The sequence below is a fragment of the Silene latifolia genome, chromosome 2 (assembly GCF_048544455.1).
Source record: "Silene latifolia isolate original U9 population chromosome 2, ASM4854445v1, whole genome shotgun sequence".
Lineage (NCBI taxonomy): Eukaryota > Viridiplantae > Streptophyta > Magnoliopsida > Caryophyllales > Caryophyllaceae > Silene > Silene latifolia.
The window spans coordinates 126,287,478-126,312,393 of record NC_133527.1 but is presented as its reverse complement, the minus strand read 5'-3'; the positions used below and the strand labels follow the sequence as shown (position 1 = coordinate 126,312,393).

At 39.3% G+C, this 24,916-nt stretch overlaps 1 non-coding gene across 1 annotated transcript; it reads right to left on the bottom strand.

Moving 5' to 3' along the window:
* Positions 1 to 15,361: 15,361 nt before the first annotated feature.
* LOC141645679 (small nucleolar RNA R71) lies at positions 15,362 to 15,468 on the bottom strand. Its single transcript, XR_012545156.1, has one exon. It is a non-coding gene; the product is annotated as a small nucleolar RNA R71 (small nucleolar RNA).
* Positions 15,469 to 24,916: the final 9,448 nt, after the last annotated feature.

Below are 24,916 nucleotides of genomic sequence, written 5' to 3'. Positions count from 1 at the left end.
GGTTGTTTGCATGCAAATTGGTTAAAAGTTTTTCCGAGTTATAAGAATAACAAAATAAAACTTGTAAAATTTGTGTTATTATGATATATCACGAAATCATTACATGCATGTTAATATTTCTGGTCCTAAAGTGTTTTAGGATTTTTTGGTTAATTTTTCGGATTTTTATTGTTCATAATTAACAATAATGGCATTTAAATGTGATTTTATGAGTAAAAATGTCATTTTTGGTCTAAAATTTGCTATACTTCGAATTTTTCATTGGTTTTTGGATATGTTGTGATACATATGATTTTGAGATAACCTGTAAATTTTCATAATTTTAGGACTTGTTATGCTCGAAAAATGGATTTTTCAATTTTAATTCGGATTTAAAGTGAAAAATAGGTTAATACGAGTTAAATTTCGAATCTGGTCATAGAAATTTTATATGTTGTCACATGCAATTTTACAAGATGTGTGTAAAATAATTGGCCATAAAGAAGTCCTTATGCATGATTTATGGATTTTTGAAGAAAAATAGCATAAATAGTGACTTTATTAGTGAAAAATTAATAATACATAATCTATGACTTAGGAAAAACGTCTAATGTTGCTTTTTATTATCTTTTTCAGATCTAAAATTGAAAAGTTAATGAATATAATTTTTCCTCATGTTTTATGATTATTTTAGTAAAAATCGATAAACCGCAACATTGTATTTCCGGAAATTTCGAAATTAATTTTAACCTAAGATTTTGAACATTATGAGTGTCATGGAAATTTTCCAGAATGTTCATGAATTTAAATTTCAAATTTTGAATTTATTTGAAGTTTTGTGATTTATTTGAAGTTTAATAGCTTATTTTTGTAATTTTGGTCCATTTATGAACAATTTTGTAAATAAAAGTTAATTATGGTCAAATTACTAGTGGAGACTATATTTTGAGTCCTAAGAGGTTAGGGTAATTAACTTATGCATAAATATGAGTTTATGCATTTTTGTGATTATAAAATGTTGAAATCACGCAAATCCGTAAAAACCGAGTAATATACGATATTGGCAATTTAAAGGCGATTTAGCATAAAATTGAGCATGTTCATACATATTATAATGCTGCATTTTTCTTTATGATTGTCATAATTTTAATTTATGTAATTTTGAATTATGTAATTTTACTTAGTATGGCCTTAGATTTTAATTGGTATTTCCCGAAATGTATGGGAATATCGATTCGGTTGTAATTTTTTATTGTGATCTCGTATCACCGTTTTGTAATTTAATAGATTTATTTTATTTTAGTTACAAATGTATAATAGGAAATTATGTAATTTATTATGTAATTTTATTCATTCCGGAGTTCCTAAAGACGGATTTCTTCAAGAATGGCGATACATAAAGACGGTGTTACCTCGAGATGCGTGCTACAACCGAAGTTCAAGGGACCAATGGAGTTGGTTTCCGAATATGTAATAGTTAAAGAGTTTTTCTATTTAGGAAAGGCCATACTAGGATTTATTTATCTTTATGCTTGCATTTTATTTTATGTCACATGCATCGCTAAATCGCCATAACTAAACATGCATTGTCATTTTATCGAGTTTATCGACCGTGTCAATTAGAATTATCGTAGTTCACCGCTTTAGTTCACTTAAAACGTGATAGATAATAAATTGACATGACCTCTCGCTAAAACAATCAATTGAGACATAGCCTTACCAAATAGTAGAAACCATGAAAACCTATTTCGTGAGGGAGTGCACTCGGCCACACCGGGGTACAAACCTTGTTACGTAGGGGAAGTGGGTGATGAATGTTAATCCACCGAATTCATGTTGATAAGGGATGTATCGGCTACCCCGTGCCCAAGTTGATGTGGGTTTGGATAATGGACACATTTATTCGAAATTTGGATTGAACTCAACAAAAGTATTTAATAAGGGATGTATCGGCTACCCCGTGCCCTTGTTGATGTGTTTTGGGCTATAGATAAACATTAGAGTAATTTTATCGACCAAGAGTTCTAAAAGTAGAATCGATTAAAAGGTTAATCCACCGAGTTATATTGATGAAGGTTGCATCGGCTACCCTGTGCCTAAGTTAATATGAATTTGGATCTTGGAATCATTTATCATAGTTGGGTAGAGGTCACTATGTAAATGCTATACTTGTTTACAAGTATTAATATAACGATGAATGTTTTGTTTTCCACTATTCCGTTATCATATTGTTCTATTTCTTTACCACAATTCATATACGATATCATTTCGTTTTTGATTCAAATCTCCATTAAAACATCGTAACTAAAGACAAAATTTGAATTTTTCTTCTAAAAACCTCGTTTTATCCATTGGAAGGATCTCTTGTAGAGAGTATAGATAAAAGTTATTCATTATCAAACAGGTTTTTGATTCTTGACTAACACATCTACTTACAATGGATCGTTTTTCATATACTTAAATGAATTAAGTACCTTGAAAAGATAATATTGTTTTGGTGATTAGATTTTCAGAATTCGTAATTGACCAAAATAACGCAACCACTTCAATGAAAGTTTTAAGATTAAAACGAACAAATGAAGAGTAATCTTCATAAGATTCAACTTTGCTTCTCTAAGTAAAGACTCATTGAATTAAGTGGGAGCATTCTCTTAAACCGTTAAGATGAGGACGAGGTTCAAGAAGTAAGGATTATAATGGAATTGATACAAGGTTATGATAAAAGTAAAGTTGTTGAAGAATAACGATACTAAACCTATCAATCCCGACCGATAAAGTTTCCATTGTCTTAAAATGTTGGACACGAGAAAGGAAACTACCCCAAATTATTGAAGAATCAACAAGTTAGTTGTGGGACATCTAATGGGACCTTCTTCTTTAAATGTTTATTTGATTAAACATAAAATTTTGCTAATACTACTTCGTCAATATTAGAAACCAATGGAGGTTTTCATCATTATGTTTGATACATAGGATGATTAGAATATGACGACTAGCAAAAATGAAGTCGAGAGATAGAATAATTGTGTACTCAATCTAGTTTTTGGGTTTGGAGTTATGCTTAGTTGTGACTATTAAGTACATAAAACTCTAAATTAGAATACAAACTTGTTACGATACAAAAGAGGTTTCACTTTTGTGACCCTTTACACCACGATTTGATATATGGCTAGCCCATTATCAAGGTGATAACATTCTAAACCAAACTAGAACGATATATCATGAAGATGATACAAGACTCAAATTGGTAACCCAAGATTAAACCTTAAAATTTTGGAATGATGAACGCAAAGAGTTATCGAGTACTCTTGAAACCATTAGATTGTTAATGGTATATGCGTATCTTGTATTCAAAGCAAGATGTCTCGTGCCTTTTGGTTGAAAAGGAAATCGAGGTTGTATATCATCGATCCAAAATAGGTTGATCATTTTCTTTTACCAACGATTTAAGTTGACGCTAATATGTTCACTTAATAAGGTAAAAGGAGAAATCTTTGAAGAATTTCAAAGAGTTCAAGGAATCACGATTTAGTCGTGATGGGATTATCAAAGTGAAGACTTTGATATAAGCCAAAGGAAATGTGATATAGTATCACATGTTCATCTCTCTTAGCACGCATCATGGAATAATGTGTGATTGGATAAGAATTCAAACGCTATTTAATATGGTTTGAACTTCGATCAAGTTACTTTGAGTCACTTGATCCTTTTGGGGATTTTATCATTTTTGTCTACATTATTTTTCCACTAAATCAAAACATATGAGATATGAAATGGTAAGGGTACCATGCTTGTAAGTTCTCACAAGAAACAAATGCTCTTTTTTTTTCCCTTTCTATTTTCACGAGTACGACGGGTTTGCGGCTCATGAAGCTGTCTTTCTAAAATACAAGTTTATTTTTAGAAGACATAGTGGGATAAATTATTCAAAGAGCCACAAAGATGTTATGTCGCAAGAAACTGGTCTTTCTTGGCTACATGAGACGTTTTGTGTAAGACATTGTTTCTTCAAAACCTAGGAGGTTAAAATTCGTCACTTGTTAAAAATGATGAATTCATGTTACTTTTAAGAAAGTAAAGAGCTTATAACTTACAAAGAAATTGTTTGATTCAAGATTGATTACTTCTGGAAAGTAATGAACATATGACTTACATAAGAGTGTTTAAGTCACAACTCAATACAAGGCTTAGAGCCATAAAAGTCCGAAATAAAAGGCTTGATTAGTTGCAAAGGGTTCCGCACTAATAAAGAGAGATTTCAAAGTTTGATTGGTTGCAAAGGGTTTTGCACTAATTGAAATGCTTAAGTCTATTTGGATCTTCTTAGGGATTGTGTTTCATTATGAGGTTATGAAATACATAGCAAGTGAATCTAAAACCCACTTCTTCAATAGAAGGAATGTATTCAATACATGTCATGAGTTTAGTTGATTCTTGCAATCCTAAGATTATGTGAAACTTAAGAGAGGATCTTAAGTAGGACATCAATGAGTTAGAATCAACATTTTGATCATGTGATAAAACATTTCTCGATAAGTCGAGAAGTTGTGTTTATACATGAAGTTTAGTGGGAGTTACGGAAATTTTAATTAGTCCGATATGTGGATGACATATTGATCATTGAGAATGATTTAAGACTTTTGGAGTATTATAATACATCTTGAATATCCGGATTTATGAAGATAAATCCACATGATATCAGCGTCAGTAAGAAGTCTTATGTTGATAAGATTCATGACTAGTTCAATTAAATTGAACATATTTGATTGATTCCATTTGCTTCCGCTGCCGGATCAATTAAATGAGTAATGATGTATAACACTTCATATACTTTGAGTATGATGAATTGTTTTCAAAATCGAATTTAAGTAATCTTTGCCAAGTACGCCATAAAGATTACCCTTAAGTGCTTGCAGAAGCATTAAGGAAGTAAAGCAAAGTGTTTATGATGCAATTTTGTGTAAGGGTGTTACACAAGTGACAATTGACAATTGAGGTTGCGCATGGTTTCCGACAAAACCATAATCAAAACACATTAGGATGGTTAAGATACCATTGTGGCTATGATAATTAAGAAGTAGATTTTCTAGAATCGTTCTAGGCAATAAAGAACAATGAGAGATATATATATAACGGAAATTGAGTACACTTGCAATCATGAGATGTGCAAGAGGATGAGTCCTTGCAATCATGAGATGTGCAAGAGGATGAGTCCCGCACACTGTGAAAACAGTGGGAGCTATTCTTAGGCTAGAGGGCCTATGTCTTGATTGGATCTCGACACGTACTCAGAAAGTTTTGTAATGCAAATGTATACATTACAAAGGAAAACGAGTATGTAGTAAGGTTGAGTAAGGTACAAGAAGTTGATAAAACCTACTAACCAAAGCCTTCTCAAAGGCTAAACATGATGAGTCATGTCATTTCAATTGAATTGAAATGAACAACTACGTACAAGATCAAATCAGATTATAGAACATGAAATAGTAATCAGGCATTGACTATTCATGTGTGATAATCGCATTTGTCGTTCGAGTTTTATTTTAAAACTCTTTTATTATACTTTGTTACATCCAAACGGGTTGTAGAGACAATTGAACCCCGTTAAAGTGAACACGGATTAACATAGTATTCGCCCATAGTCACTTGTATGAGGTGACGTCTCGAAGTGACTAGAGTGTGATGCGATTGATGGCAAGTTCAAGTGCCATAGAGTCATGTGAGATGACTAGTCGATCACATAGGCGATGTTAGGAACTTTTTGTCGGGCCTAATGACCGCTTATAGAGTTCTGGCAAATTTATATAGCCTGGTCGTGGCGAGAGCTGCTATAGTATTCAAATGAGTCGATTCTTTTGACTAAAGACTATTCACCTAAGATGGCTCAGTTTCAGATTAACTTTGATTTGTGTTACTACGACCTTCGTAAATGGGGTCAAATGGGCATATTTTGGGTTATGATGGTGTGGCTAGTCGAAGGGAATGAGTGCGATAGGAATTGTCCATCCCCTTGTCAGGGTTATAACAATATCTCAGGGCCACTCGAGGAGTAATGAACTGGAAATGCGTGGCCACGCTCGGAAGGTATCCAGAGTGGATAAATCCGGTCAATCAGTTATTCTCCGGATCGAGGAAACCACTCTTGATATGATCACTTGCAAGTACGACCGAAAGACACCTTGCATTGAGTGGGAGATAGTAATAGGACAAGAGAATTGGTGACGCACACTTGTCGAGGACAAGTGGGAGATTGTTGGGAAATGTGTCCTCAACAATAGTGCGATCATATGATTTAAATATCATTATTAAATCTCATTTTAAAGAATACAATTGGGAAGTAATATTGTTTCTTGTCAATGGTCAACATATATCGGTAATGATTGGTGACTAGAGTTTGACATTCTTGTCGTGTGACGGTGGTGATCGATTGACCCCTAGGTCATACCTAAAGGGCAATACTCTTAATTGATTATTTAATTAATCGTATAACGTTGCGAGTTAATTAAATTATTTGAAAAATTGACGGACGATTTTGGAAGTAAAATTTACGTATCAAATTGAAATGTGATTAAATGAGATACGGTCTGAGTAATTGAATTGTATCATTACTCGGATGAAATAATTGTTTAATGTAACAATTAAATTGAATGAATTGTTATAAATACAATCTGTTGTGATTTATAAATGGTAAAATATTTTGGCACAAGTAATTATGGAATTACTAAGTCGATTTTTGTGTGTGACGTATTTTTATTAATACGTTGATTTTTAATATGTTAAAAATACATAACAAAATTTATGTCACACATGACATGTGACATATTGACAATTGACAAAATAATATGGAATCCATATTATGTAAAAGTGCCGAAATAATGGAGGAGCATTAGGCTAAAATTGTGTTTATATTTTAAATAGAAAACATAATGATTAAATAGCTTAAGTAGCCATGCAACCCTACTCACCTTGTGAAGACAAATATGGGCATGCATTGGCTCCCCAAAAAGGCTCCTACCCACCGGTTTTTCCAAGGGGATTTTAGAGAGTTTTCTTTTCTAATTTTTCATTCATTCATTCACTTATTATTTTTCTAGTGTTAGAAAGATAATATCCTCTCTATTTTTATGATAAGTTAGAGAGATTATTTACTCCAAAACTCTTCTCCTCTACCCGGTTTTAGGAGATTAAATACCAACTATTTTGGTTCAATTTTTATAAGATTAATATTATACTAGATCCAATAATATTAATTAGATTAAGAGAAAGCCTTGGGTATAAAGCTTAGGGAGAGATCTTATACTTAGATCTTGTTCATCCATAAGGGAAAGCTCAAGAACAAGAGAGAAAGGTGATCTCTCTTGTGCCCAATATAACCGAAATCTTCAATGTAAGGACACGATTTCTCCTCTATTTATATTATTGTTTGCATGCATAAAATCCGTTTTAATTTTATGACAAATTATTTAGACATATATGAGTATGTTAATATGTATATGAATCTACATTTCCTTCAGGCTCGCCAGCCTTGACAAGGAAATGTACCCGAGGCATCTTCGGGATCTGCCCTTGAAAGGTTGCGGACAAAGGCACGCCAGCCATGATAAGGAAATGTACCCGAGGCATCTTCGGGATCTGCCCTTGAAAGGTTGCGGAGAAAGGCTTGCCAGCCATGATAAGGAAATGTACCCGAGGCGTATTCGGGATCTGCCCTTGAAAGGTTGCTGACAAAGGCTCGCCGGCCATGGTAAGGAAATGTACCCGAGGCGTCTTCGGGATCTGTCCTTGAAAGGTTGCGGACAAAGGCTCGCCAGCCATGACAAGGAAATGTACCCGAGGCATCTTCGGGTTATGCCCTTGAAAGGTTACGGACAAAGGCTCGCCAGCCATGAGGCGGTCGGTTAATGGACCATGAGAATAGCCGCGTCAAATGGGTTTGTTTAGAAAGTAGCGAACTCATGATGCCGCTGTGGAAATAGTGAAGTCAAATTTTCACTATCAGTGTTTTCGAAAAATGAGCGGGTTCCGCGAGGAAGCCCCCTGTTGGTATTGGAAGGAATAGTGAATTTGGAATCTTCACCATTCGTCGTTTCTTCTTTGAATTTGAAGTGGCGGTTCCGATCGCCGTTTGTTTGAATTTTGAAGGGAATAGCAAATTTTAAATCTGCTATTACGTTTGAAGTGACGGTTTATATGCCGCCGTTGACATTTGATGGAAATAGTGAATTTAGAATCTTCACTATTATTTGAAGTGACGGTTTATGTGCCGTCGTTGACATTTGATGGAAATAGTGAATTTGGAATCTTCACTATTAATTGAAGTTGGCGGTTTTGATCGCCGTTTGCTTGAAATTTTTGAAAATAGCGAATTTAAATTTTCACTATTTGTCTTTTTGTCTTTGAGGAAATGACGATTTTCAATATCGTCAATGAAAATCCGAATTTTGTCATGTGGAAATTGGGCTAAAGCCCAAAATTCGCTGAAAAAGCAAGTGGACAGCTGATTGAGGCGCGAGCCATCTTGCGAATCAAAGGGGCTTCCCTTTTTTCTGTAAAAGACGCGAGTTCAGGCTCCATACCATTCATCATCTCATCTTCTTCCTTTTTCGACCAAACAAAGCCAAATTCGCCATTGTTGGACCTTCTAGCTCGCTTGAATTCTTGCCCTCATCAACAATGTCATCAAAAGGTATGTATTTCCCCTTGAATCCATTTAAATTTGTTGATCTTTAGCTTGATTGAATTAGGGCGGAATTTTACCCTAAAAAATCGAATTGGGCGTTTTTGATTGAGCCCATTTCGAGTGAAATTGATGCTTGCATTAGGTTAGAAACCTGTTTAGGAGTATAGGGGTGCTTTTAGTTTGCATTTTGGTCCCCGTTTCCGCTCCCCATGCTCGAAAAACGCGAGTGAGGTGAGGAACCGTCTCATTTCGCAATGCCAAGTTTATTTGCTTGGATAATGGGTCCCACTAGGTCGCATTATAGTTGGGAAAACCCGTATTCGTCATTTATGGACCTTCGTTGGATATTGTGAGCAAAATTGGATTTTTGCCTTTTGTGACGGTCTTATGTTTGACAAAATAAGCGTCTGTTTGGGCTTGAATTGAGTCAGTTTGCCTTGAAATGGACCTCATTGGTAATTTAGGTCACCTTGAGGCGTGATAAAACCACGTTTGCCTTTCTGCGGTCGTTTTTGAATTTTTGACCGGTTTGGGCTTAAATTAGCGTATGAATTGCTTTTTTGAGCCGCAGAAAAATACCCCATTGTGTCGGGAATGTATTTTGGTTTGTAGGCGGACCCTATAGGGGTCTTGAAATGCCATTTTTGTGGTTTTGACTCGTCTTTTGCTTGAAAAGAGGGGCGAGTCGTTTTGTATCTGTTTGTCTTTTTTGTGAATGGTTTCGTTTGGTTGGATTTTGGGCGGGATTGCCCTTGTTTTGCATTGCAGTTGTTGTTGTTTTTGTTTGGATTTATCCATTTCATGCCGTCATAATGCCGAAATTTCGGTTGACGTTTTTTTTGTTTATAGGAGAGTGTTCGGGACAGACTGGGTCTGTTGCTGCGACTCTAGAGGAGTTGTTCGGGGTGGGGTCGGTTAGCACTCCGGCTAGTACACCCGCCGTGGTTATGGAGGACGTCACCGAGGAGGAGAGACCTCCTGAGTAGACTGCTGGGGCCACAGAGGCCATCGAGGAGCGTGAGGTGCCCGTTGTTGGGGCTACTGTCACTGGGAGAACTCAGACTGGGTCTGAGGCTGGTACCTCCGGGAGGAGAGTTTCTTCGACGGAGCGTCGTCCTCGGGCGACGAGACGGTCGTTATAGAACGTGGCCATGGTCGTTGAGATGGCCCCTACCCACCACGTTGAGTCCCGCGGCCATAAGAGACAGAGAGCGGAGACAGTTGAGGACGACGTCAGCGTCGCGAGTTGGAGAGCCAGGCGAGCCACGGCCCCGCAGGGGTTGCTTTTACGGTCGGCGCCTGACTGGGCCGAGGGTATTGACGGCAGCCAGTTGTTGCTTCGACTGGACAGACACCTCTCCTAACGTGCTCACGAGGGCTTGGTGAGTCGTGTTCCCTGATTGAATTTTGTCATTTTTGAAGTGTCAGGCCTGAATAGCCATTCTGGCGTTGTTTGTTTTTGATTTCAGGAGATTGGCACCATGAGTACTTTCTCGGGCTTTTCTACCTGTTTGGGTTTCTACGACGTTCTCCGGGCCGGGACGAGGGCGTTGATAGAGAGGTCGGCTTTTGGGCCGTTGGTGGCCGCCTGGCGGGACATTCACAGGTCTTCGATTAGGGCGAACCTGTGTCTGATCCGCGCTATGTTCGATCGGTACTGGGATACGACGTCGTCGTTCCACATGGAGTTTGGGGAGGTCGGCGTGACTTTAGAGGACTTTGCCATGGTATCCGGCCTTCCCTGTGGCGAGTTGCCCATTGAGTTTACCGAGACGCCGGAGAGAGTGTCCTCTCCTGCGGTCACTGCTTTGATCGGTACTGCTTTTGCCGGAGCCTTCCGACGTCACTCCGTACTTGATCGCGAGTTCGTACGTGAAGGACCACTTCACTGGGAGGGTGGCAGGTGTCACTCCGGCACCGTTGGAAAGTCCGGAGGCAGAGGTTGAGGCCGACACGAAGGAGGCGCGGCTGTGGTTGTGGTACTTCTTGGGTGCCACGTACTTTGGTGACAAGGGTGAGCGCTTGTCGACCAAGGTGCTTCCTCTCCTCACCGACCTTGACACTTTGGGTCGGTTTGACTGGGTTACGCCGGCTTTGGCGAGTCTCACCCGGTACTTGCACGCGGCGGTGCGTCCGGAGACATTGGGAGCGGGTAGTGCTCCTGCCTTTGTTGGTCCCGGCCTCATCTTTGAGGTACGAGGTTTTTTGTGGTAGTTTTTTTAGTTTGATTTTGGCAATTTTTGAGAAATTGGCTGATTTGTGTTTGCTGTGTTTGATTACATGCTTGGTTGTATGCTTACTTCACTCCTCTGCGTCCGGAGACTACAGACGGTGTTCCCTCGACTTACCCTGCTGTGAGGGGTTGGACGGTGGCTCGGAAGAAGTCGATTAAGTCGACTTACGAGGACTACAGGCGTCGCCTGAACAAGCTTTGGGTTGCTGATGTAAGTTCTTGCTCTCTTCCCCTTCTCCTTTACAGAGATAGATAGAGATAGGATGATTAGGTAGCTTATGAAGCTCCCAGTTAGCTGAATAGCTTTGTTTTGAATGCAGTTTGTTGGGCGGCCCTGGGAGCACTACACGGGTGTACCAGCTGCCATCAAGGAGTGTTTGCGGCCTCGTAGCTCCCTGCGTCTGTACTTGGAGATGGCGATTGAGCCGGTTTGGTACCTGGGCGAGCGTTTAGTTCGCCAGTGCTTCACCGAGACTTTCGTCGTGCCGGTTGACCCGCCTAAGATGTTGTTCCAGGAGTCGACCCCTAATGAGGTCGAGGAGCACCTTCACGGTCAGGGAGGTGAGGAGCTGTTGCTGCGGGACGTTGACTACGACACTTTCCGGTTGTCGAGGCTTGCTTGGTACCCGATCGAGGTATGTTTTCCTCTGTTTTTTTTGTTTTCATCGCCTCTCTTAATAGGAGGGTTTGTCATCTTCGATGTGGATCCAAATGGCAGGGAGTCGACTTGCTGATGAGGACTCAGCCCCCAACTTTCCCGACGGAGACCACTTTTTAGGGGCCGGGTGGCGAGGAGCTTCAGTTGCGCTTATCGGAGCCCGCGGCGGCCGAGGTGACCGATGTTGGCATGGAGTGAAGGTTGATTGTTCTGAGGGTGAGTCCCTGACTTGAACACTTTCCTCAATTACACCTTGCCTTACATCGTACTGAAGGACATTCTGTTTTGTAGGTGACGACTGTTAGTCATCAGGACTTGTGGCGGATGGCAAACTACTGGAGAGCGCTTGCTGGTGACCTGGCTGCGAGGGAGGCTCGGCTTTCTCAGGTACGTTTTGTGTGCTGTTTTTGTGTGTTTGGTGTTGTATTTCATATTTTTAGATCTTGAGGATCTGTTATTGTGTTTTGTAGGGCACTGCGGATCCGGCGGAGCTTGCTCGGGTCCGTGCTGAGTTGGAGGCAGCTAGGTCGATGATCGAGGCCCAGGGGTTGGGGATCACTCGTCGGGACCAGGAGTTGAGGCGTCGTGACGACGAGTTACGGTGCCAAGACGCGGAGATTGCCTCTCTCAGGGCTCAGTTGGCTGCGGCGGAGGAGCTTCGCGTCGTGATGGAGCAGGAGACGCTGGAGAGTTCTCCAGAGAGGGAGTCTGAGCAGGTGGTGGTGTCTGCGTTGGCGACGACTCCTAGTGAGACCAGGACTGGTCCGACGGGAGACGTTGAGTAGTTGTCGTAGTTTGTCCGTGTCTTGGACTCTTGTCTGTACATATTTACCTTTTGCGTGAGGCGGTTTGTATATATGTGTTTTTGGATTGTGGTTCATTTTGTGATTTTTGGCTTTTTTGTGTTGTGTTTCGGAGGAACGCTGTTGGCTGTCGATTCTCCTTTCGTTTTGCACCAGTTCCTGCATCGTTAGTGTAGAAAAACAGGCAACAGCTAGCACATATGCAAAAATGCAAACATGTAAAAGTGTTTGATTGAAAACACGTAGAGCATTTGATCGAAAACATGTAAAAGTTTTGATTGTAAAAGTTAAAATTGAAATTTTGAAACGAAAGAAATGAATTTTGAAAATTCCGTGACAAATCGTCACGTTAGAAATTCAAAAGCAATTGACTTGAAAATTTGAGCAATTAACTCGTGTCGTGAATTAAATTGCGTCGAAATTATTGAAATTGACTCGAAAAAATCAAACTCAAACCGTCAGGAAAGAATTTTAGAAAAGGATTTTTGCGAGTATATTTCATTTTTGATTTTTGAGGTCAAGACTCGAATTTGTGAGTGATGTGACCATAATTGGCGCATATTTAGCCCCCGAATTACCATTGTTTCCATGCTTTTTAGTGCCTATTTGGGTCATTTCTTATCTTTAGTTCTTTGTTTCGCATATTCTTTGAGATTTTGATCCCTTGGTAGGAAAGGAGTAAGAATCTTGCATTTTCATGGCAAAACGAGGCTAAATTGATTGTATTCAATGACCAAGCATCAAGAAGAGACAAGACTAGAAGGCCTTTGTACATATCATAGTAGAAGAACAATGTTGAGAAAGGATCCTTGCGTCCCCAAGGAAATCCCAAGGAATTTATGAAGAAAAGGGAAGAAAAGAAGAAGAATTGACGCTGACCAACAATCCGAACGGATTGCAGACAATCCGCCCGTCCGGCCAAAGACAATCCGAGCGTCCCTCCTTGGAATCCGCTCGGATTCCCCTTCAACAATCCGAGCGTCCCTCTCCTGAATCCGCTCGGATTGCACCGCCCAAATCCGGCCGTCCCGACCCTAATCCGCACGGATTCCGCACAAAGACGGATTTCATTCTTCAAGCTACGAAAAGAGAAGCCCTTCTCTCGGAAAATACCGGGTCCTCCTTGCTCAACTTAAAAAGTGTAATTACTAGTTTAGCCCTTAGTTAACCCTAATGCATCCTCCCTAATTTTCACTATAAATACCCCATTAGGCTAATTAGAGGAGCATGTTCTTCTTATCAATAATTAGTGTAGTTAATATCAATCAAATCTCTCTTCAATATTGTAATCAAGTATTAATCAAGTTTTAATCCAAGTTTTAGTTCTTTAATCTCTCTCTTGTTCTTCCTTTATTTTGGGTAATTGAAGATTATTTGGGTTATTATTGGGAGATTGACAACCTCTCAATCTAGGATTCAAGTACTTCTATTATTCTTGCTTTATTATTGGAATCATTAGTAGGTATAATCTCTTAATCCCTTTTTAATTATTGTTAATTACTTTCATTTATTCATCATGTTTCATATTGTTGGTATGATTGACAACCTTGCTAGCATGATCAACATGATAATGAGTGAGTAGTCTCTTAGCTAGGGTTTAATGGGTGATTAGGGGAAACCAACATGGGGAATGATTCATGCTTAAATCAATATGCTTTCATATCTTATTTGCTTGCTTGTTTTGATCTCAATTCATGCACATGTTATATTTGATGAAATGCTAAGCCTATGAATCCTTGCATTTACTATCATCTTCTATCTTTTCAATGAGACTTGTAAGACATAACCCAACTCGAGTCTCTTTAGACCATGCATGTGTTGAGTAGGAAAGATTAAGTCGACTTGTAGGTGTTGTACAATCTAATCGATTCGGCTCCGGGACCCAAACTTTCCTAGGATTGTAAGATATAACCCAACTCAATCCATCACAACAATAATTGCTTGCTTATAATTTGAGAACATGTTTGTATGATCATATCCCATGATTCCCCTATGAACCCATGACACCCTAGTGCTTTTAATCAATTGTTTACACCCCTTATTTTATTCATCTTGCTAGTTTATTTTCATTGTTATTTTAGTTTAGTGACCTTCTACACCAACTCAATTTGTGACACCCCTAGACACTACTAGTTGCAATAGAATTCTCATTTAAATACCCGTCCCTTGGGATCCGAACTTTACTTGCCTCTTTACTAATTTGAGAGTTGTTTGTGAAGTATAAATTGTGTTTTGTATCGACCATTGACCAACGACCACATATACTTAATTGTGAACACGAAATGGCCTCGATCAAAAATGGCGCCGTTGCCGGGGACGGTGTTTAATTGATTTAAGATTTCTTTTTATTGTTATTAGTTGTGTCTTTCTTCACCTTGGGGAAGTAAAAACTCCTCAAGGTTTGTTCTAATTGTTTTCGAGTTGTTTGATATTTTGCATGTCTAGAAGGTTACAAAGTGATTTGTTACCTTTTGACCGTGAAATCGAAAGAACCTTGACGAATAATAGGAGACTTGTTAGGAGGAATTTGAGAGGTGTTGGTGAAGTTGTTCAACCCACTAATGAGTTTGTCAATCCTTTCGCAATAGAATGAGAAGAAAACCCATTAAACAATACCACACAAAATCCACCTACAATGCCTAAATTCTCGTCACACTCTATACCCACCGAGGAGAATCTACCAAATGGTACTCCTACACCACAACATCTCACCAGAAATTTTATTGCCAAGTCCGCCTTCATCCAACTAGTTGAGAGGAGCCAATTCGGGGGAATGCCTAGTGAGGACCCTCATTCTCATATGGAAACCTTTTGCGACTATTGTGATGCTATCTCTCAAACGGGCGTGACTCAAGACCAAATTAGATGGGTCTTATTTCCTTTTTCGTTAATCGGCACCGCGAAGCAATGGTTGAAGGGCCTTGATAAGGCCACCCTTGGAATAGATTCTTGGAAGAAGTTAGCTCTAGCTTTCTACAAAAAAATTCTACCCACCGGAAAAGACTAACATGCTAAGAGCTCAAATTACGGGTTTTAAGCAAAGGGATGAAGAATCTTTGTATGAAGCTTGGGAGCGGTTCAAAGGTGTTTGTCGCTCATGTCCTCACCATGGACTTAGCGAAGTGTTTTTGGTGCAACAATTTTGGAATGGTTTATATGAAGATTCTAGGAACATTCTCAATATGGGATCAAATGGAATGTTCACCGAAGTTGATGACAATCAAACATGGAACAAGATTGAGGAAATGGCGGTCCATAATTCACAATATAGTAGATCTCGCAAGGCTACTAGAGGAGGAAAGCATGAAGTGGACTCCGTTACTCAATTGGGTGCTCAACTTAGTGCTCACATTGACACAATCAACTTGAAGTTTGAACAAGCTATGGCTAGACTTGAGGAAAACTCAAAATCATCAAAGCATCATGTCAATGCCATGACGGCATCCTCATCAATCCCAAGTGGGATATGTGAGAATTGTGGAACTTTGGGTCATGACCCAAGTGAGTGTAGGGGAACAACCGAACAAGTTAATGCTTTCCAAGCTTACAAAAGTGGTACCCCTTATTCAAATTTTTACAATGAGAACACCAAATTCCATCCAAATCTCTCATACAAAAGCCTAAATGTTCAAAACCCTCAAACAACATACACTCCACCACCCATGAGAAATCAAAATCAAAGACCCTTTTACAATCAAAACCAAGGTTACCAAAATCAAAATCCATACAATCACCAAAATGACCAAGGTTTTGATGTCCAAAAAGCGGTCCTCCAAATGCAAAAGAATCAACAAGAATTTTTCACCCAAATGCAAAAAGATAGCCAAGCAAAGGACACCACCATCAACAACATTCTAGCTCACACCAAGATGTTGGAAACACAATTGACTCAACTAGCATCTTCAAGCTCACAAAGACAAAAGGGGCAATTACCACCTCAAAGTAATCCCCCTAGACATGAAACGGTTAGTGCCATTCACTTGAGAAGTGGTACAAGGTATGAAGCACCGAAGAAGCAAGTTGAGGATGAAGTTGTGAAAGCTAGTGAGAATGAAGTTGTTGTGCAAAACTCCAAAGAAGGGGAATCATCAAAAGAAGAAAGTTCAAAGAAAAATGAAGACAAGGCCAAAGAGAAGGAGCCCATTGTGATTAGACTTCCTTTTCCAAGTCGTCAAGCCAAGCCCAAATTTGATGATCAACTTGGAAAGTTCATGGAAATTGTGAAGAATTTAGAAGTCTCAATTCCTTTCACGGAATTAATCAACCACGTTCCGGCCTATGCAAAGTACATGAAAGATATCCTCACAAAGAAGAAGTCGATCCGGAAACTTGAGACTATCGCCTTCACTAAGGTGAGTAGTGCAATACTTCAAGGGAGTTCACCTCCAAAGTTAAAGGATCCGGGAAGCTTCTCAATACCGTGTACCATTGGCGACACGACGATCAACAAAGCCTTATGTGATCTAGGGGCTAGTGTGAGTGTCATGCCGTACTCGGTAAGTAAAAGGTTGGGAATGGGAGAGCTTAAATGCACCAACATCACACTCCAAATGGCCGATAGATCGACGAAGACACCATTAGGGATATGGGAAGATGTCCCCGTGCGAATTGGGAAGTTTTTCATCCCGGTAGACTTTGTCATTGTTGATATGGAGGAAGATTCCAACATTCCAATCATCCTAGGAAGACCTTTCCTACACACCGCCGGTGCGGTGATTGATGTGAAACATGGAGAGCTCACTCTAGAAGTGGGAGATGAAAGCATAACTTTTAATCTTGACAAGACCATGAGAGCTCCTCGTTTACATGAGCCATGTTTCATGATTGATCATTATAGCCGAAAAGATGAAAAGAAGAAATCGGAACTCCAATGGAGGAAGAAAATTGAAGATGCTCCATTCAAAGAGCAAGTGAATTGTAACAAGGAGAGCTTGCAAAGCTCATCAAAATCAACCAAGGAAGAAGAAGATGGCCTCATTGGCCAAGAGAAGAAATTGGGAGAGTTGTCTCCATCTAAGCAAGAGATTTTCAATGATCAACTCAATGAAGTTTGTGGTCTTTGGGACGACGAGTTTGAAGGGATTTTTAATCCCTACATTGGGCATGCCATCGATCATGATCAACAACAAGGGGCACGGTCTATTGAGGACCTCTACCATAATAATGAACAAGCTTTTGATTACTTTTTCAAGGTGTTGAGCAACATCAACAACACCTTGAACATGCCCCCTTGACATCTCATCAAGAATGAGAGTTTGGTGGAGTCCTCCCTAAACCACCACTTGTAAATATTTCTAACTCCCTAACTTACATTTCAATTCTTGTATTGCATTTTTGTCATTTTTGGATTTTTATTTACTTTGATCAAAATAAATGTCATGTAAGAGAGAAGTGAGGGAGGGACTAACGATTTCAATTGATGTGTAGTGCTTTACCTTAGTGTGGGGATGGGAATTGCCTAGGCTATCCATGCCTTAGTAATGCCCCCACAATGAAGAACACAAGAAATGAAGAAGAATGGAAGAATGGTAAAGGGAAATGCATTGTGCACGAATGGAATGAATCCAGGTACAAAGGACCAGAATCCGAGCGGATTGTACCAAATCCGCCCGTCTTCAACAATCCGAGCGTCCTGCTGAGAAGACGCCCGTTCTGAGCCGAGCTGAAATTGAAAATTTCTTGACTGTTGAAGAATCCGAGCGGATTTCTGGAAAGACGCCCATCTCATAGAATCCGTCCGTCTTGTGAAGAAGACGCCCGTCTTTGCAGCTGAAGAAAACAAAGAAATTTCTCTGGACTGAAATCCGTCCGTCCTGAAGCAAATCCGCCCGTCCCAACACAGAAGAATCCGAGCGGATTCCCCAGAATCCGCCCGTCTTTAGGCGAGCTTCTGAAAATTTTGAAGCTGCAGAATCCGCACGGATTGGGCCTAATCCGCACGGATTGCCCCTGCGTTTTCGAAAATGTCGACTTCTTTTAAATACCCTCCCACCTTCATTCCTTCATTCATTCATTCATAAACACTACCCACAACATCAAAACCCTCATCCTCTCCATCATAAAAACAAAAACCCTCAACAAAATCCACCAAAATCAAATCAAACCATCCTTCAAACAACAAATCAATCACTCCATCTTCAATAAAAATCAAAACCAAGAACAAAATCTTCAACCTTTGAGTCGATTTTTGATTTCATAAAGGCAAAGCCTTTCACCTTCAAATCGATTTGGGCATTCTACAAATTGAAGATTTTTGATTCTTTTCTTGGTTGGTTCATCAAATGGCAAGGACAAAGGGAGCAACAAAGGCACCAAAGGCAAAGGCTCTCTCTCAAAGGCAAAAAGCTCTCCAAACAAAGAAAGCTTTGGCAATGGTGGTATCAACACCAAACTTGGAAGTGCAACAACAACAACAAATTTCTATGGGAGCATCACCTTCTACTCCGGTAATCGATCAACTCTTGCATTATCCGGAGGTAACTTTTATTTCCGATACCCATAGAAATACATTTGTCAAGTTTGCTATGAAATCAATTCAATCCACCAAATTCATATGTAAAGATGCCTTGGAGAAATTGGGTGTTCTTGAACAAACAAAAGCCTTTTTCAATGCCATGGGTTTGAAGAAATTGTTTGAAACAAAGGAATCGACATACCCTTCCCTTGTCTTGGAATTCTTAAGTTCTTTAAAAGTAACCAAAGTTGAGGATAGGGAAAATCTTGAGTTTCGTCTTGCTAACATTAATAGACGCATTACCTTTAAGGAATTGGGTGAAATTTTGGGTCTTAGCGATGAATCGAGATATCTTAAGCATTATGGAAAGTATGACTCCGAGCCTCTTTGGGAGGCAATCTCCGGGAAGAAATTTGATGATTTTCATGCTTGTCGTGCTCTTTTGGTCCATCATCCGGGCATAAGAGTATGGCACAAAGTTGTGGGAAATACCATAATTGCTAGGAAAGACACCAATCATTTCACAAGACTTGATTTTATTCTCCTTGAATCGGCTTTGAATGTCGGAAGAATCCATACCAAGCCTTTCAATTCTTTGAGGCTATTGGTTGATAGATGGCTCCATGTTGATAGTGGGAAGAAGGGTACAACCGTTATTGTTAATGGCGGCCTAGTCACGGTCCTAGCCAAGCACTTTGATTCTAATTTCAATAAGGATAGCAAGTACAAGGCAAAGGAAGGTGGCCATCTTATTGATATGCCTATCATGATTAACAAGTTCAAGTGGGTTGCTCAAAACCCCCTTGACACCAAGTGTGGATGGCTTACTAGTGAGGCTCGATCATTCACTTTACCCACGAAGATTTGTCGTCTAAGTGTCCACCGGACCAACTATCTACTTCCCCTATCCGAAGAAGCCGAGTACATCATTCAACAACAAAAGGGTGATCATGAAATCCCCTCCTCTTCCATTGTTATACCGCCTTACCCCTTTGTGTATGAAGAGTTCAAACCGGAAGGAGTTGAAATTGGGAAAGACTATGTCACTCTTCTTATGCAAGCAATGCACAAGCAAGCTTATGAAGATCGGAAGAATGCATATTTGGCTCAATATCCTCCCCTCCTACATTTAGCTAGGCAAGGACTCCTTGATCCATCTTGCCCTTTGCCTAGTTGGGCGGATAAAGAAGCCTTGTTTCCGGGTGCATCTAGGGACGTGGTGGAAGACAATGAGGTTGATGGAAATGGTGAAGAAATTGATGATAATATTGAGGAAGAAGCAAGTGGAGATGGAGAAAGAGATGGTGAAGATGATGATGAGGAAGAAAGTGAAGAAGAAAGTGACAAGGAAAGTGTCAATGTGACCACTTCTCATGAGGGAAGTGATGATGATGATAGCATGATGGAAGACTAGCAAGCCTCGGAGACTCCTACACTCCCATGGTTTGTCTATATCTCTTTGTATTTTATTTCATTTTGATCATTGTTGGTTTAGTCCTAGCAACATCAAAGGACTCACACCTCGGTACCATTGAGGTGTTCTTCTTTTATTGTTCCCATGTGTAAAATCCAAAATGACAAAACTAGTTTCATGCATAGCATAGTGTGTGCATGAACTATACCCATCCTTGAACATTAGCAATAGTGTCTTATTTGGCTTGGGGAAGTTAATGCATACACAACGGGAGGTAATCTAAATTATCCTCTCCGTCATAACAAAAACCATGCATCATGTAGTGTAGCTTAGTATAGAATTGCATTTAGTATAGAAATCATGCATCATCTTTGCATAATTTCCATCATTTTGGCCATTGAGGACAATGCCCATATTAGTGTGGGTATGGGAATTCTAACACTTAACTTTTATTCAAAAACCATAAAAATTTAAAAATTTCAAAAAAAATCATAAAAATTGAAAAAAATTGAAAAATCCAAAAACAAGTTCATTTCCTTTGTATATATTGTCTTGTATATATTGTGTTTGTTTTATCTTTGTTCACTTTGATTGACTACGCCACATCCGAGACATGAGGATATTGAAGACCGCATGGTATGATCTTTCCAATCTCCTTTTTCCTCTTTATGTTAATGACTATGTGGCTTTATTTTGATTGATGCGGTAAAACAATGTGAACTTAGGATTGCATTTAGTTTATATGGCATATTAGTTGGTAGAATCATTTGCATTAGGATGTGTATATGTTAGTTGCATCATGGCATGTAGTTTGCATGTTAGAAAAGTTTTGTGAAACCGTCTATTTGGGAAACTTGACAAGTGTATATAGGCCCTAGTAGATGCTTTTTATTCTTAAGACTTTGCTTGTTAGAATGCTTGTAAAACACCCTATATGTGTCATGCTAGTATCCTTTGACCCATGGTTTAAGGCCTAGTCAAGAGTACCTTGTGGTGTGATAACTCCTTGGCTACCGTTTATTCCAAGGTGACCCTTGAAACCATGCATACTTCCATCATTCATCCATGTTCTACCATACATTTTTGTCATCAAAGGGAATGGGCACAAAAAGAAATCAATTTGAGTTCAATGAAATGAAAAGTGAAAGAAAGTTTGCAAAAATGCATCAAATGAAAAGAGGAGCAAAAATAGACTCCAAAAGCTTCAAATACAAGGCACCCTCGTTACTAATTGGGGTGACTTTGAAAATGTTCAAAAGAAATGCAAAAAGTTGTCAAGTATTGAAATGCCAAAAAGAAATGGCAAGAAAGTGTTCTCAAATGTCAAATGCCACATGAAATTGGGGGGAAAAACAAAAACAAAAGCAAACTCCCAAAATGAAACTCAAATATCTATTGATCCCTTCATCCATCGTATCCATTTTTGTGCATGGTAGAGAGGGGACGACCCTTCTTCTTGTCTAGGCAAGAGGGGGAATTCCGCGATCCTCCAGTGTTTCTAACACCATAGGGAGTCTATTCTTGACGAAAGCATTTAACGATTGAGGACAAAGGTACCCTAGCTTGACACAACTTGGAGGTAATTTATTTGTATCCTTCTAGGCTTAGTAGTTTGAACAAATTGCATCTATGAAGGATTGTGTACCCTTGAATTGCTTCCCTTGTAGATAATTTCCGCCACTTAGATGAGGAAAGTGGCTATTCTTTTTGTAGATGCATCAATTATGTGATTTCATGTGCTTTAATGTTTGGATGTGTCGCCATTTTGGCAAGACCCACCTTGCCTTGCAAGAAGGCATCCTACCTCATGGTTGTCTTGTTGTGAGTTGAAGGGGCGGAGTGAGACCCGCTAATTGTCTCATATCGTCTATTATTATTAGGATAGGTTAGTTTTGGTCCTAGTCTTTGTCACCTCTTTACTCGGGACGAGCAAAGGTTCGGTTTGGGGATATTTGATGTGACCATAATTGGCGCATATTTAGCCCCCGAATTACCATTGTTTCCATGCTTTTTAGTGCCTATTTGGGTCATTTCTTATCTTTAGTTCTTTGTTTCGCATATTCTTTGAGATTTTGATCCCTTGGTAGGAAAGGAGTAAGAATCTTGCATTTTCATGGCAAAACGAGGCTAAATTGATTGTATTCAATGACCAAGCATCAAGAAGAGACAAGACTAGAAGGCCTTTGTACATATCATAGTAGAAGAACAATGTTGAGAAAGGATCCTTGCGTCCCCAAGGAAATCCCCAAGGAATTTATGAAGAAAAGGGAAGAAAAGAAGAAGAATTGACGCCGACCAACAATCCGAACGGATTGCAGACAATCCGCCCGTCCGGCCCAAAGACAATCCGAGCGTCCCTCCTTGGAATCCGCTCGGATTCCCCCTCAACAATCCGAGCGTCCCTCTCCTGAATCCGCTCGGATTGCACCGCCCAAATCCGGCCGTCGCGACCCTAATCCGCACGGATTCCTGCACAGCACGGATTTCATTCTTCAAGCTACGAAAAGAGAAGCCCTTCTCTCAGAAAATACCGGGTCCTCCTTCCTCAACTTAAAAAGTGTAATTACTAGTTTAGCCCTTAGTTAACCCTAATGCATCCTCCCTAATTTTCACTATAAATACCCCATTAGGCTAATTAGAGGAGCATGTTCTTCTTATCAATAATTAGTGTAGTTAATATCAATCAAATCTCTCTTCAATATTGTAATCAAGTATTAATCAAGTTTTAATCCAAGTTTTAGTTCTTTAATCTCTCTCTTGTTCTTCCTTTATTTTGGGTAATTGAAGATTATTTGGGTTATTATTGGGAGATTGACAACCTCTCAATCTAGGATTCAAGTACTTCTATTATTCTTGCTTTATTATTGGAATCATTAGTAGGTATAATCTCTTAATCCCTTTTTAATTATTGTTAATTACTTTCATTTATTCATCATGTTTCATATTGTTGGTATGATTGACAACCTTGCTAGCATGATCAACATGATAATGAGTGAGTAGTCTCTTAGCTAGGGTTTAATGGGTGATTAGGGGAAACCAACATGGGGAATGATTCATGCTTAAATCAATATGCTTTCATATCTTATTTGCTTGCTTGTTTTGATCTCAATTCATGCACATGTTATATTTGATGAAATGCTAAGCCTATGAATCCTTGCATTTACTATCATCTTCTATCTTTTCAATGAGACTTGTAAGACATAACCCAACTCGAGTCTCTTTAGACCATGCATGTGTTGAGTAGGAAAGATTAAGTCGACTTGTAGGTGTTGTACAATCTAATCGATTCGGCTCCGGGACCCAAACTTTCCTAGGATTGTAAGATATAACCCAACTCAATCCATCACAACAATAATTGCTTGCTTATAATTTGAGAACATGTTTGTATGATCATATCCCATGATTCCCCTATGAACCCATGACACCCTAGTGCTTTTAATCAATTGTTTACACCCCTTATTTTATTCATCTTGCTAGTTTATTTTCATTGTTATTTTAGTTTAGTGACCTTCTACACCAACTCAATTTGTGACACCCCTAGACACTACTAGTTGCAATAGAATTCTCATTTCAATACCCGTCCCTTGGGATCCGACCTTTACTTGCCTCTTTACTAATTGTAGAGTTGTTTGTGAAGTATAAATTGTGTTTTGTATCGACCATTGACCAACGACCACATATACTTAATTGTGAACACGAAATGGCCTCGATCAGTGAGTGCTTGAATTTTTGAGGAAAATTGACGTCGTGTTATCAATTTCCGATTTTGATTTTTGATGGAAAATTGCGAAAAAGCGAAATTTTTTGGGAATTTCGACTGACATGGAAACGATCCATCGCGGATCGGGGCGACTAGCCCTTCCCCCTGACGTGACCATTATTTGAGCATATTTAGTCCCCTAATTGAGCTTATTTTGCATACTATTATATCATTCCACGACCATTTTATCCGTCAAATGCTTTCTATTTTGCTTTCTTAGTGCATTTCGTATGTTTTGTAGGAAAGAAGATAATAAGGCGGAAATTCCCGTCTTACGTGCGTATTTGGAAGCTATTTGACGATGTTTGATGGACTAGTATGAAGAGGAAGCGGGAACTAAAGACCAATCCTACAAGAATAAAAAGAAAGTGAAGAAAAAGGATTCTGTCACAGAATCCGAGCGGCTCACACGCGAGACGCCCGGCCAGAGTGACAATCCGAGCATCCAAGCAACAAAGACGCTCGGGTTCCCCCACTACAATCCGAGCGGGTTCCCAGAAAGACGCCCGTGCACCAGCTCATGAATCCGAGCGTCTTCCCTTCCTGGACGGACGGACTGCGACATCTTCCGCTGAGATGCTCATCCTTCCAAAAAGACTAGCGTTTCCCTGCTCTAAACTCAAATATGTAATTACTAATTTAGACTTAGTTAACCTAATGAAGCTCTACTATATATACCCCATTTGTAAATAATCAAATAGGGGAGCTTTTAGAGGGTTTTTAGGAGGTTAAGCCTCTACATTAGAAGTTTTCTTAGATTAGAATCAAGTTTTCCTTAGATTAAATCAAGCTTTCTTAGATTCAATTAGGAGTAGATTAGAATAGATTGCTCTTTAATCATTCCACAAAATCTCACATTAATCTCTCCTTAATTATTGTTCAAGTTTATTATTCAAGTTCATCACTTTAGGGTAATTGAAGATTATTGGGTTATT